Raw genomic sequence first — 13,932 nt, 5'->3', positions numbered from 1 at the left:
GACCAAAAACGATTACACGGTTGAGTCTTGAGAGAAAGTCACCTTGCCCGCGCACATTGGGCTAGATGCATCTGTTAACTACAATATAAATGCTAGATGTCAGAAATTCTGCAGGAACATCAGTAAAACTGAAATGAAATTTTTACTAATGAATATGGAAATTTTGTATTCTCTTTAATATTTTAGTTTAAAACTTATATAGTTTGGACATAAATTTATTTGTAGGCATTTTACCAACAACTCAGTTTTTCAAAACAAAACTATCATTACTTCACCTAATTACAGAATGCAAACAACTTAACAAACTCACAATCAGACACCTATAGGACTGTCCCTCTAGAAATAATTTCTTCATCCACAAAACATTAATTACACATTCCGACATTTTTGACCCATTTTAAACCATTATTATATTAGGAATGATTCAAAAGAAATTTACAAAATATCAAAGAGTTGTATCTGTGTTATACTGCATAATTCCTTAAACTTTGGATATGGTTCTATAATGAGTAAAATTTGAACCAAAATTATGGGAATCTTTCTCATCTAACAAATTATTTTTGACGAATGTTTGCAAACCAGAGATATATTTCTTACACAGGACATTTTAAAATCTGTTAAAAATGTTGAGAACTTTTTTTTAACTTTCTATAGTATACTTTCGGGTGCCTATATGCTAACCTTAGATCCCCTTCTTTCACAATATCTGGACGCGATGGACAAAAACTAAGTATGCAGCCAGAATCAGCGTACCCGAATTAGTTAAGAACACATGAAGTTATTGATTTCCTAAAAGGCATCGATCTTTACCATAAAATTTAAATACGATTGTAATATAAGAACCAAATGGTAAATATTCTTATATTGGCTGAAGGACATGTAGGTATAACTAGTGTTAGTGTGAAAAAATCTTGTATATAAAACGTCGAATGCCTACAATCTTAGCATAGCAAATATGGAGTTATGGATCACACATAACTGTTTGCCACCGATCGTTCCAATGGAAACTACATGATAAAGTCACCCGATCTTAATCAAATTTGGCGTTTATAGGTTTAATGAACTCACCAATATAAAACACAATAGCTCAGAAAATAACAAAGTTATTGAGATAAACCACTGTGCGTAACTTTGATGTTTGTAGGTGATATAGTCCGATCCTGATAAATCCTAGCCTACATGCAAAATTTCCATAGCTCAACCGGTCTAGGAGGAGTTTGCGTTGATCCAGACGGACGGACAGACGAATGGACATGGCCATTTGATCTCTACTCGTCGTGCTGATCAAGAATATATGTACTGGTCGGAGATGCTTCCTTCTATGCGTTGCGCACTTCTGACTAAAATTAATATATCTCAAAAAAACCAGAGGGCCGGGGCTAACTTCGACCGCGTCAAAGTTTGTATACCCTTGCAACTTTTTGGTAACTCTATCCTTACCTATTAGCCATCAATGTGGAAGAACGTTTTATCTAAAAAGGCTTATGCTTGCGAAAGAAAGGCCTACAATCATAGGAAATAACGAAGATATTGATCAAAGTCACTGTTTTCCACCGATCGTTCCTATGGGAGCTATATGATATAGTCACCCGATCTTTATCAAATTCGGCACAGTCATTAACATATATATTAAATTAAGAAATGTTTAATTTAAAAGCAATCGCGTTAAAAGTAACGAAGTTATTTACAAAAGTCACTGTTTTCGACCAATCGTTCCTATGGGAGCTATATGATATAGTCACCTGATCTTGATCAAATTTGGCATAGTCGCTTATAGGCGTAGTAAACTCTCTAATATTAAGTTTCACGATAATAGCATAGAAAATAACGAAGTTATTGAAAAAGTCACTGTTCGTGACTTGGCCGTTTGTATGGGAGCTATATGATATAGTCACCCGATCTTGATCAAATTTGGCATAATCACTTATAGGCGTAGTAAACTCTCTAATATTAAGTTTCACGATAATAGCATAGAAAATAACGAAGTTATTGAGAAAAGTCACTGTTCGTGACTTTGGGGTTTGTATGGGAGCTATATGATATAGTGGTCCGATCCGGCTGAATCCGAGATATACAACGCCTGCAGTATATACAAGCCTACGTGCAAAATTTCAGCTCTGTAGCTCTTACGGTCTAGGAGGAGTTTGCGTTGATCCAGACGGACGGACGGACGGACGGACGGACATGGCTAGTTGAACTCGTCTCGTCGTGCTGATCAAGAATATATATACTTTGTATGGTCGGAGATGCTTCGTTCTATGCGTTGCACACTTCTGACCAAAATTAATATACCCTTTTTGCAAGGGTATAATAAGTAAATAAATTACTTTTTCATTTTGATTTTTATTCAATATTTTGGGACTGCGTTTCTCCTCGAAAATTTGTCTGAAATTACGAAATATAAAGAGAATAGTTAATTAGAGGGTTTCAAAGCACCGTCTATAGTAAACGTTTGCAGAAATTGCTTTCGTACTCCATAATGCACAAACACTTTGCATAGTTTTTGTCAACAGAAATGCGATCGAATGATTCGAAATAATTAAATTTTTACCTTTATTATACCCTTGCAAAAAGAGTATATTAATTTTGGTCAGAAGTGTGCAACGCATAGAACGAAGCATCTCCGACCATACAAAGTATATATATTCTTGATCAGCACGACGAGACGAGTTCAACTAGCCATGTCCGTCCGTCCGTCCGTCCGTCCGTCCGTCCGTCCGTCCGTCCGTCCGTCCGTCTGGATCAACGCAAACTCCTCCTAGACCGTAAGAGCTACAGAGCTGAAATTTTGCACCTAGGCTTGTATATACTGCAGGCGTTGTATATCTCGGATTCAGCCGGATCGGACCACTATATCATATAGCTCCCATACAAACCCCAAAGTCACGAACAGTGACTTTTCTCAATAACTTCGTTATTTTCTATGCTATTATCGTGAAACTTAATATTAGAGAGTTTACTATGCCTATAAGCGACTATGCCAAATTTGATCAAGATCGGGTGACTATATCATATAGCTCCCATACAAACGGCCAAGTCACGAACAGTGACTTTCTCAATAACTTCGTTATTTTCTGAGCTATTGTCGTGAAACTTAATATTAGAGAGTTTACTACGCCTATAAGCGACTATGCCAAATTTGATCAAGATCAGGTGACTATATCATATAGCTCCCATAGGAACGATTGGTCGAAAACAGTGACTTTTGTAAATAACTTCGTTACTTTTAACGCGATTGCTTTTAAATTAAACATTTCTTAATTTAATATATATGTTAATGACTGTGCCGAATTTGATAAAGATCGGGTGACTATATCATATAGCTCCCATAGGAACGATCGGTGGAAAAAAGTGACTTTGATCAATATCTTCGTTATTTCCTATGATTGTAGGCCTTTCTTTCGCAAGCATAAGCCTTTTTTAGATAAAACGTTCTTCCACATTGATGGCTAATAGGTAAGGATAGAGTTACCACAAAAGTTGCAAGGGTATACAAACTTTGACGCGGTCGAAGTTAGCCCCGGCCCTCTGGTTTTACATTAAGACAAAGTAATTTTAATATATTAATCGGTTAAGTTGTTATAGATAGCAACTTCTTATACTTATTATACATACTTACTTATTTCGCGCAACTTAATGTCCCCGATAAATACGATCCACACTTCAATTGCCTACTTTTAGGCATACATAGAAACAAATGCTGTGGATTGGATCATCATTTCTTTGTGCAGCACGCAACGAGCACCTGTCCCTACAAGTGTGACACGTGTGAGAAAGGACACTAAAGTTAACGACTGTGTCAGATCAATTTCACTTTCGATTGAAAAAGTGAAAGTGGAAAAGTGATGGAAAATATTCTCTTTTTCCCAACGTCATTGTCACTCAATTTGCTGGCCTGACATTTCTAAACTGTTCTCCTTTTTTTTTGGGAGAGAGAGAAAAAACTGCAGCCACTCTTGGCAAGGCAGAAGGAATGTACGGGGAAAGGGGGTAAAGCAAAGTGACGGTTAAGCCCATGGAACAAATGTGACCCTTAAGGCTTGTGGTCCAACAGATGGGGCATAATTTGTAAATGTCTCAACATGAAATCAAGACGAAATGAACAAACTCTTTTATATGCAGTCAGAGCATGACTTGGCATTTCCTTTCGTTTCCGCTCCTTTCGTTTCCATACTCTTTTCCACTCTCAAAAAGAGGACACGGTACACAATTGGGCCAACGTTGTTGGAAAGCTGTTGACAATTTGAATGAATCAGCGACAAGGCAAGGCAAAGCCCAACGCAACTTGGCACAGTTTGGTCCAGGCAGCAAAATGCGGAAAGGGAAAAATCTAAAGTTTCTTATTTTTTTTTTGTTTGGGGTTTTGGTTGGTTGAGTGGTTCGGTGGCTTGTTACGGGAAGGGGAAACAAAAGATGTTGGCAAGTTTTTATTTTATTTTTTTTTTTTTTTTTGTGCTTTCGGGTAGGCGTCTGCCCGTTGCCTGCATGTAAAATATTTAACACAAAATGTGTTTTGTGCTGATTTTCATTATATTTTTTGTATGTACATAAAAAGTGCCAAAGGCAAAACGGTTCGAGTTTAGCTTGCTTCGTTTTTTGTTTGGTTTGGTTTGGTTTTGGTCGGCTTTGTTGAGCCGCCTGCTGAAAAATAATGAGCGTCATGCGGCGTCGTCTGATAAATATAGCTACAAATTTTTATATATAATATATACACTCGGTTATATATATACATATATATTTGGGCAACAGTTGTGCGTGTTGCCATAATAGCCTCAAGCGATAAATTTTTTGCCATCTCATGTGGCCAAATGGGGTTTTATGGGATGTGAGATGAAATTTTTTGGATTAGTTGTGTCGTTGCTACACATTCTGCACTTCACTATAGTTCAACGAAAGCCTGGATGGATAATTGTAATAAGTTCGGAAAAAAGTGAAGGAAAAAAAAGGTGCTGTAAAAGAATAAAAGTAAATATTTCTACTTCTTTTGGGTGAGAAAACTTTTGAGAAGCATTTAAGATGCTAATGAAATATTCATTGCATTTCAGGGACAATCAATTCAATTGCCTGCAGCAAATTTGCTTAGAATTTTCCGTGCTAGCGGCAAGGACATTGTCCTTCTTCTTGTTTTACGCTGCTTTTGGGTGCTGCGCGAAAACGAGCTTAAAAAAAAAGAGATACAATGGAGAAAATGCAAAATGCGAAACTTGTACTGGGGTCCCAGCCATTTTTGGAGTTACCATGCAAATGGAATAACAACAACAAGACTAGGGCGGGGGCAGGGCAGGTCAGATGACGATGACACGATGACACAAAGCAACAGGAAATATGCTATAGTTCTGGTCTGGTATAGATCTGGCTCTTGCTGCACGGTACGTCGGTCGGTCTCACTTTTCTCCCCCGTTGACAGAAAGCATTGCGGCTCAACTCTACTTCCGATGCAACGAGAACCACGTTGATGGCAGTTTTGTGCCCCACTCAAAAGGAAAGAAAAGCATATGAAAATGCAAACCAGCTCCATTTCATTGGCCCTTCTTTGTGTACGGTTGGGTGTTTTTGGTGGCCTAAAGGGAGGGTTGGCCTGTGGAAAGGGGAGGCAATGTTGGCTCTATGCATGTTGAATGAGTAACTCTTACCTTGCAGTTAAGGCCTAACCAGGCAAACTAATCGCGTTTTGTGGCTGCTCTTTTCCGAACCTTTGCTCTTATACTGGCTTGTAAATTAATTTATAATAAGCACACCTTGATTAAATTGCATTACAGCCCAGCTCAGCCTAGAAAGAGAGAGAGAGATAGAAAGAGAAAGAATATATAAGAATAAGAAAATGAAATACCATCCAGCTTGGTGGTTAAAAGTCAGAGGACCTGGGATTAACTTTCAACTTCAACTTTTCCAGCACGCTGCTTTAGAGTAAATGAAGCGATGCTTAGTGGGTAAACAAAATGTTCGTAGGCTTTAAGCTCGACTAAAATTCAAGTGAAAATTATAATTTATATGTATGTATAATGGGAGCAATTATGTTGACCCATTCAAATGGCCAACAAGTAAATCAACTATAAATGCTGGAGGGGTAATCCATTTGCTCGTTTTGCCTATATAAAACAAGCACCGACACACTTTTCATTTTAAACAATTTTAAAAACATATTAAGCTAATGTATTTCCCATGTACAGATGTGCCATAAGCCGACTCCAGAATATGATTGAACTGCCTACTCATTATAAAGGTAATTTACCTCTCAGATTTCCAGATGAAAAAACCATTTTTATAACCAATAATAAACTTTTGAAATTTCATAACTAAAGTGTTTATTAGTAAGTGAGTAATAAGTAATTTATTGCAAGTGACTTGAGTATTGGTGGAATGGTGAAAAGTATGCAACAAATTTATAACTTATAATATGCCCTGTAATGTTTGCTTTGAGGATCTTGTATGAATTTAATGTCAGCTCAAGAGTAAGGAAAAGTGTTCGGTTGTGGGTAAGGGTAGGACATCCGTCAGTTTATTATGAAACTGAATATGCCATTGAAAAGCTCGATTCATATCGCCAATTTTAGGAGAGAAATTATTGGCCCAAAAACGTTTTTCATTACAAGATGCACATTTGCACAGCTGATGTACTTTCTAATACTCAAATGAGCAGTGGAGTACCGGTGGGTCGCCCAACGGGTTCTTATCAAAGTTTTAAAGAGAAAGTATTAACCTCTTGCATTTGATAATTTTTGACATGATCAATGATGATTTATTAACTGTTACTTTCTTCACTTTTTAAAATTTTTTAATTTGTCAGATGTTTGTGACGCAGAGAACGAGACGTTTCCAATTTAAAAGCTATAAGGATGAAACTTGGCTATTGAAACCCTGGGTGAGGTGGGATCAGGAAATAAAATTATATTAAGCAATAGTAGTTTCGGCATAGCCGATGTTAGCTTCTGTGATATTTATACCCTTGCAAAAAGGGCATATTAATTTTGGTCAGAAGTGTGCAACGCATAGAAGGAAGCATCTCCGACCATACAAAGTATATATATTCTTGATCAGCACGACGAGACGAGTTTATATAGCCATGTCCGTCTGTCCCTTTGGATCAACGCAAACTCCTCCTAGATCGTAAAAGCTACAGAGCTGAAATTGTGAATGTAGGCTTGTATATACTGCAGGGGTTGTATATCTCGAATCCAGCCGGATCGGACCACCATACAAACGGCAAAGTCACGAACAGTGACTTTTCTCAATAACTTCCTTTCGGAGCTATTGTCGTGAAACTTAATATTAGAGAGTTTATTACGCCTACACACGAATGTGCCAAATTTGATCAAGATCGGGTGACTATATCATATAGCTCCCATAGAAACGATCGATGGAAAACTGTGACTTTCATTAATAACTTCGTTATTTGCCATGCTAAGATTGTAGGCCGCCCATTGGACTATTTAGTTTAAAAAATTTTCCACTTTGACGGCTATAGGTAAGGAAAGATTAACAAAATAAACTTGTAAGGTAACTGATAACGAACATTTTACCATTTACTTATATATTTCTTATGCTTCCTGTAGACTACAGATATCATATATGGTAAGATCAGCTTCATCAACATTGACATTATTCCCACAATCAATCATCAAGCTTCTTACATTTCGTACATATTCGCAGAATTTAGCAAGTCAAACAAGTTTTGTGTAAATTTGAGTTTATTCAAACTGATTTCAGATCTTTCAGAGTTATGCTTTAAAATGCATAAATAATAACTATGCACCTAGCAGTTTATATTCATATGTATACATACATAGTTCCTGGTGTGTGTGTGTGTGTGTGTGTAAGTCTCTGCATGGTAGAATGTATATCAACTCGTTTGTAAAGCAAATTTACATCTTCAATCTGTGGCATCTCACATGTTTGCCCTGTTGACTCTTTCAGTGGAATACCGTTCAGTTGAAGCATTAAACATTGAAGTGCATATTCATGCCAGATATTGTATAAAATCGTGAAGTGGGTAGGGGAAGGGGGGTGAGCCCTTTAAATTATATATTCCATTTCAGCAATAACAAAAAAGAGGCAAGAGAAAATGAACTAAAGCACAATTTGTATGCCCTTACAAAATATTCGTGAAATCGATTCAAGTTACATAAAAATCATAAATATTTTTTCCACCTGCAGTTAACATAAATATTTTCTGCACTGAGAATCCGTTTTCTAACTTCATTAAGTTTATTTTACATATACTCATTTAAGACCAGATCTTTGATTTCAGAAAATATATACAAATGTATATCAAAGCTTAGGTATTTGTCGTCTTTAGAATATTATGAATAACATTACAAAGTCAAATAAAAAATATATTTTTTATATTTTAAAGGAAGGTATTTCCAATCTAGAGTGTATGGCTTTTTTGCAAGTGTATAGAAAAGAAATTGAAAATAATATATACATACATATATACGAATTTATATATGTATTTCTTTTTATTTTGTAGGGATCTATGTGTGTGTGTGTGTGTTTGGAACCACGGGTAATCAAATAAATGATGGCCCCGGTCACAATTGTGCTGGCCTGTCATAAAAATGAACATTTTTTTTTGTTCATTCAAATATGCCTTTGACTGTATTTTTTTTGTGTTACAGAAAACTGCCATGTACTATTAAAAGTTCCTGGTTACTGTGTTCCGATGCACACACACACACACACATTTCATTTAATTTGACGCAATTGCTGATAGTGACAATTGCATCTCCGACATTGGCTCGATACTAGTAGCCTTCTCTCACTCACTCACTCTGCCTCTCTGTCACTCGCATCTCGTGTCGTCTCGTGGCTCCTGCACTCTGTCGCAAACAATTTGTCATGCCAAAATAAATATGCACATATCTGAGCACATTTATAGCCTCTTGTTTCAGGCATGTTTCAATGAAATTAATTATACACTTATCTGACAGACAGGCGGCCATTGCGAAAACTCGTCTCTTCCCAAACAAACACCCATCTCATCTCATCTCTTGTGTTTTTTTTTCTTCCTCGGAAATTTCTTGTACATTTGTCTTACATAAAGCAAATGCAAATAACGTCACGACAGGTCTACATTCTGATTATGAGACAACAGACACAACAAGCCAGAACCAACCAACAGAGAGAGAGAGAAAAGGGAGGAAGGAAGAGTGTGGTCAAAGTGGTGGTATGGTGGTTAGCAAAAGGAAACTAGAGAAATCCCAGTCACTCGTATAGTCACAGAGATATTATCATCATCATCATCATTATTATTATCATCATAGTCGTTGTTGTTGTTGTCATTGTCGCTGTCGTCGGCTTCATCGTTATCGTCAAGGGTTTTATATAAACATTGTGGGCGTGGTGGAGAAAGTCGGTTTGCATTCGTAATTTTAGAAGAGCTGCTGGTCCAAGTCAACACGTGGCCAAATGTGAAGATGCCATGAAATTATTGTCCCATTTAGATCATAATGAGTATAGAGATTATGCAAAAGGTGCAGACAAGGCGCATAGGAACAATGTCTAACACTCACAATCAGATGCCATCCACTAGTAACAATAGGAAGCCAGAGATTTCTCAACAAATTATTAGGCAATACGAACAAATGCCTTTTGCATCAAAGAGAGCCCTTATGTAAGAGTCTTTACCTAATGACGAGAAGTTAATCAATAATTGAATTATTAATTAACACATCCGAGAAGGAAATACCAATTAACAACAGCGTTTGCGGCATAAACAAAGCAAACGAATTCATATAAATCGATGCAATCAACAAGGATTGCAATCGCTTATTTAAAACTCTTTGCAAACTCGTATTTTAATATTTTAAATTTTAAATAGTTCTTTAGCCATAAGTTTTTGAGAACTTTCGAGGGCTTATCAATAAAATTTTCGGTGACTTTTCTCAATCAGCATTTTCGCCAAAAGCAACTTTCCATTCGAATTGTACCTTAAATTGCCAAAAAAAATCAAAAACTAAAATTTTTTGTCCCGAACTGAACCGAACCTAGCAATCCGAAGAGCTGGGTTTTAAGGACTTTATGGTTTTCAGAATGTGTTGCATACTTTAAGGCGTTTGAGAAATCTCATCTTGAGAACTTGGTAGTTCTGAAGAAAATGAGAATTGAATGGGGGAATATAGAATATTGGGAATTCTTTGAAATAATTTTTCTAACTATTGTCGGACTGTATTTTGACTTAGTTCTAATACATATACATATTTCGAAAACTAACTTCTTCACTTTGCACGTAAAAACAACTCAACTGACTGTTTTTGTAATTAAATGTTGAAGTCAAATGTAAGTTAATCCAAACAAGGCAACATCACTACTGGCCAAAATTTTCAAACCTGTCAACTTGTCCTTGACTTTGCTGTTAAAACAAAAACTGATTAGTCCCAGCATCAGTGAAGGGAAAGAGGACGAAACCCTTTTCAACGAAAATTTTTCGAGACGACAGACTGTCAAATATTTCAAAAGAAAAGTTTTCCCCGAGCGCCGAACTTTGCCCATATTTTGTATGTTCTATTTATCTGTCATTCCTCACTCGCTCAGTTCATGGTGTATCACATGGAGGAGAATGCTTCATCCATTCTTTTGGATGAGTTCCTGTCATTTGGCGTGTGAAAAAGCTCATCCTGGCACCCATTGACAACATTGTTAATTCGCAAAGCAGTAAAGCAAATAAAAGCCTCCGTTTGAGAAGCGTGAACAACATGGCATATTGGATAAACTATACGTGTCAGTCCACACACTTTCTTTGCAGAGGCTTAACATTAAGCTGTTAACCCAGCTAACAGCCGGCGACTCCGAATGGAAAGCCAATGGAAAGAAAATATTGTAAATGTTAACCAACCCAGTTGCTCGTTTGCCGCTACACTGGAATATGCCGCCAAAATATCAGCTGTTCGCGCTGTTCAAGCTCAAGCTCGAATTTCATTTGTCTTGAAAGGTGCTTAAAGATGTTGGCCATTAATAAAAAAATGAAGCAAGTAAGTCGACTCGTCGACTTGGGTATACCATACACCTGGTGAAACAAATATTTCAAATTTCGAAGACCAAATGTATGTCTATTAAATTGTTTTTACATGTCTTATACTATGTGCTATCTCGCTCACTCTACAAACACACGAGCACTCTAGCGCCGCTACTAGCCAACGTCCAATTCTGGCCTTGTGGACCGCGTAGTAAAATACGTTCATACGCATATTTTACATGTTTCTAGTCCGATTTCAATAAAATTTGGTAGTTTGGTAGAAATAGATAAGATGAATTAGTCTGCCAAATTTAAATGCGATAGTCAAAAAACTAAAGGAGGAAATCGTTTTTTTCTAAATTATGGAGGCGGAAGTGGGCGTGGCAAAATGTGAAAATATCTAAATTCTCTGCGCATACTATGCCAGTATACATACTAAATTTGGTGACTTTAGCTTTGTTAGTTTTTGATAAAATCAGTTTTGTTTAATTTACGGGGGCGGAAGTGGGCGTGGCAAAATGTTTAAATAGCCAATATCTGCGCGTCTATTAAGCTAGTCTACATACTAAATTTGATGTCGGTAGCTATCATAGTTTTTAAGGAAATCACTTTTATGTAAATTCCGGGGGCGGAAGGGGGCGTGGCAAAAAGTTTAAACAATTAGTTTCTGCGCGCTAACTAACCGAGCATATAAACCAAATTTGATGTCTCTAGCTATTATACTTTTTAAGAAAACCAGTTATGTGTGATTCCTGGGGGCGTAAGGGGGCGTGGCAAAAAGTTTGAACAGTTAATTTCTGCGCACTAACTAATTGGGTATACAAACTAAATTTGATGTCTCTAGCTGTCATACTTTTTAAGAAAAACAGTTTTATGTGATTACTGGGGGCGTAAGGGGGCGTGGCCGAAATTCCAATTAATGCTGAACATGTGCATACTACACGAGTATACATACCAAATTTGGTGGCTCTAGCTCTTATAGTCTCCGAGATCTGCGTGTTCATACAGACGGACGGACGGACGGACGGACGGACGGACAGACGGACATGGCTAGATCGACTCGGCTGTTGATCCTGATCAAGAATATATATACTTTATAGGGTCGGAGAAGCTTCCTTCTGCCTGTTACATACATTTTGGCGACTTTAATATACCATTTCACCCTATGGGTGTATGGTATAAAAACTTTGGCCCCAAAAAAAGAACGGACAGACAAATCAACTAGCAAACAATTCGCATTCTACCTTGACATTTACGATTATAAGATACCGCCGCCGAAGCCGCCATCTTATCGTCTACCTTGGACCCCATATAAGCGTTTTAATTGAAGGCGTTCTTTAAATTCATCTCCTTCTTTCACTTTGTGGGTATATAGTGTGTGTATGTGTGGGGGGTTGGACCTTAAGCCTAAAGAGGCTTTTCACAAATGGTGCGTGTCCAAATCGCATATACAGCCAAATATCTTTGTCCGTCCCTCTAGCCGGGCAGCAGTCTTTCTCTCTCTCTCTCTGTGTCACAACGACAGACAGGGCCTGGCCCTCGACTTAAGCCCAAAAAGACATTGAGTAAATAAAACCGAAAATGAAATGAAATAAAACAAATGGAAATCGACATATAAATAAATTGCACCATGACAAAACATTTTTATCGCTTTCGGCAAAGACAGAGCAGCCTTTGACACTAGACGCCATGATTTAAGTATGCGTATGTCTTGAGGGGTCTTAATATTTTTCCTTGCCCATATGGCGTATGCGCAATTAAAATATTTGGTTATCAACAAATGAAGCGTATATAAATTTACTTTGACAGCCGCAAGAAACAAATTTGACAATTGGTTTGTCTGAGAATTTCAATATGGCTCTAGATTCGCCTTCTTCTTTTTCAGTCTTTCCTTTTTTTACTCACCCAAAATAAGAGAGAAGGATGAGAAGCAAAACTGAACTTATGAGAGAAAAAAGCATTATCATAATTTGTCCTTGCCATGCATAAATTTGACTTGGCCCATGTGTAAAGTACACAATCCAAATCAGATAGCCGACCCTCTTAATACTCTGAAGCCATCAATTTATAATTTATATTTATCATAGTAACGATTATGAAGTCAAAAAGTTTTTGAACTCTAAAAAGCAATTGTAAATCATTCCTTAAACAACACAATTGGCAGAAATGTTGATGAAATAATAACAATTACGAACTCTACTAATGCAAGTGGTCGAAACAATCAATACTCCCGTTTATGTCAGTGTATAAACACCAAAAGAAACGAAAAAAAACGAAAATAGTTGCGGACAAGTATATTTCTTGACATTAACTTTTTCCTTTTCGGCTCATGTTTGTTTTGGCTTGGCAGTTGATTTATGGTTGGTGGCTTTTCTTTTGTTTGCCACCTAAGGTGAGACGGGGATTGAACCAACGAAGTGTGGAGTGGTGGAGTGCCGAAAGTGGAAATAGTTTTAATTGAAAATAGAAAAGAAATGGAATTGGCTAAGGCTAATATTACTTGAGCTGTTTACGTCTTCAGTTTGATGCAATAAATTTCGATGAAAATACGGCATAAAACTTTCTTTCTTTTAATTTGGATAGCACAAAAACTTTGAAATAAATTTCGTAATTACCGAAATACATTTTCCACAATGTGCCTACGGATAACGGCTAAAGGAAGAATTCCACAGATAAATAAATAAACTAACGAGTCAACGAACAATTCTACAAAACGAATAAATAATGTTTAATGTGCAAACAGTGAACAAATGAATCGAAGGAAAAGAATTAAGTAATTATTCAAAAAATTAAAAAACTAACAAAACAATAAACTAATGCATAAACGACAGATCAAATCTAGTGAACAAACCAGTGACCACACCTAACTGGGTAACTCTCAATGAAGTACAAACGAGTGATCAAAAGAAGTGAACAATGGAGTGATCTAAGCTAGTCAACGAATCAGTGAACAATTTATCAAACAAAGGTGAAAACAC

The 13,932-nt window shown here is 36.9% G+C and overlaps 1 protein-coding gene across 2 annotated transcripts in view; it reads right to left on the bottom strand.

The window, feature by feature from the left end:
* LOC137578772 (uncharacterized) overlaps positions 1 to 13,932 on the bottom strand; it is a 115,353-nt gene that overhangs the window by 16,104 nt on the left and 85,317 nt on the right. The window contains exons 11-12 of one of the 2 annotated variants that reach the window (XM_068292339.1): positions 5,634 to 5,770; positions 5,519 to 5,578 (exon numbers count right to left, since the gene is read on the bottom strand). The gene's annotated coding sequence lies outside the window, so the exon portion shown is untranslated. Of the gene's footprint in view, positions 1 to 5,518; positions 5,579 to 5,633; positions 5,771 to 13,932 lie in introns of those variants that run through there. The other variant, XR_011032765.1, reaches the window with a different exon arrangement.

The sequence above is a fragment of the Drosophila tropicalis genome, unplaced genomic scaffold (assembly GCF_018151085.1).
Source record: "Drosophila tropicalis isolate 14030-0801.00 unplaced genomic scaffold, ASM1815108v1 contig_1190, whole genome shotgun sequence".
In the NCBI taxonomy this organism is placed as follows: Eukaryota; Metazoa; Arthropoda; class Insecta; order Diptera; family Drosophilidae; genus Drosophila; species Drosophila tropicalis.
This window is presented reverse-complemented; position numbering and strand designations above follow the sequence as displayed.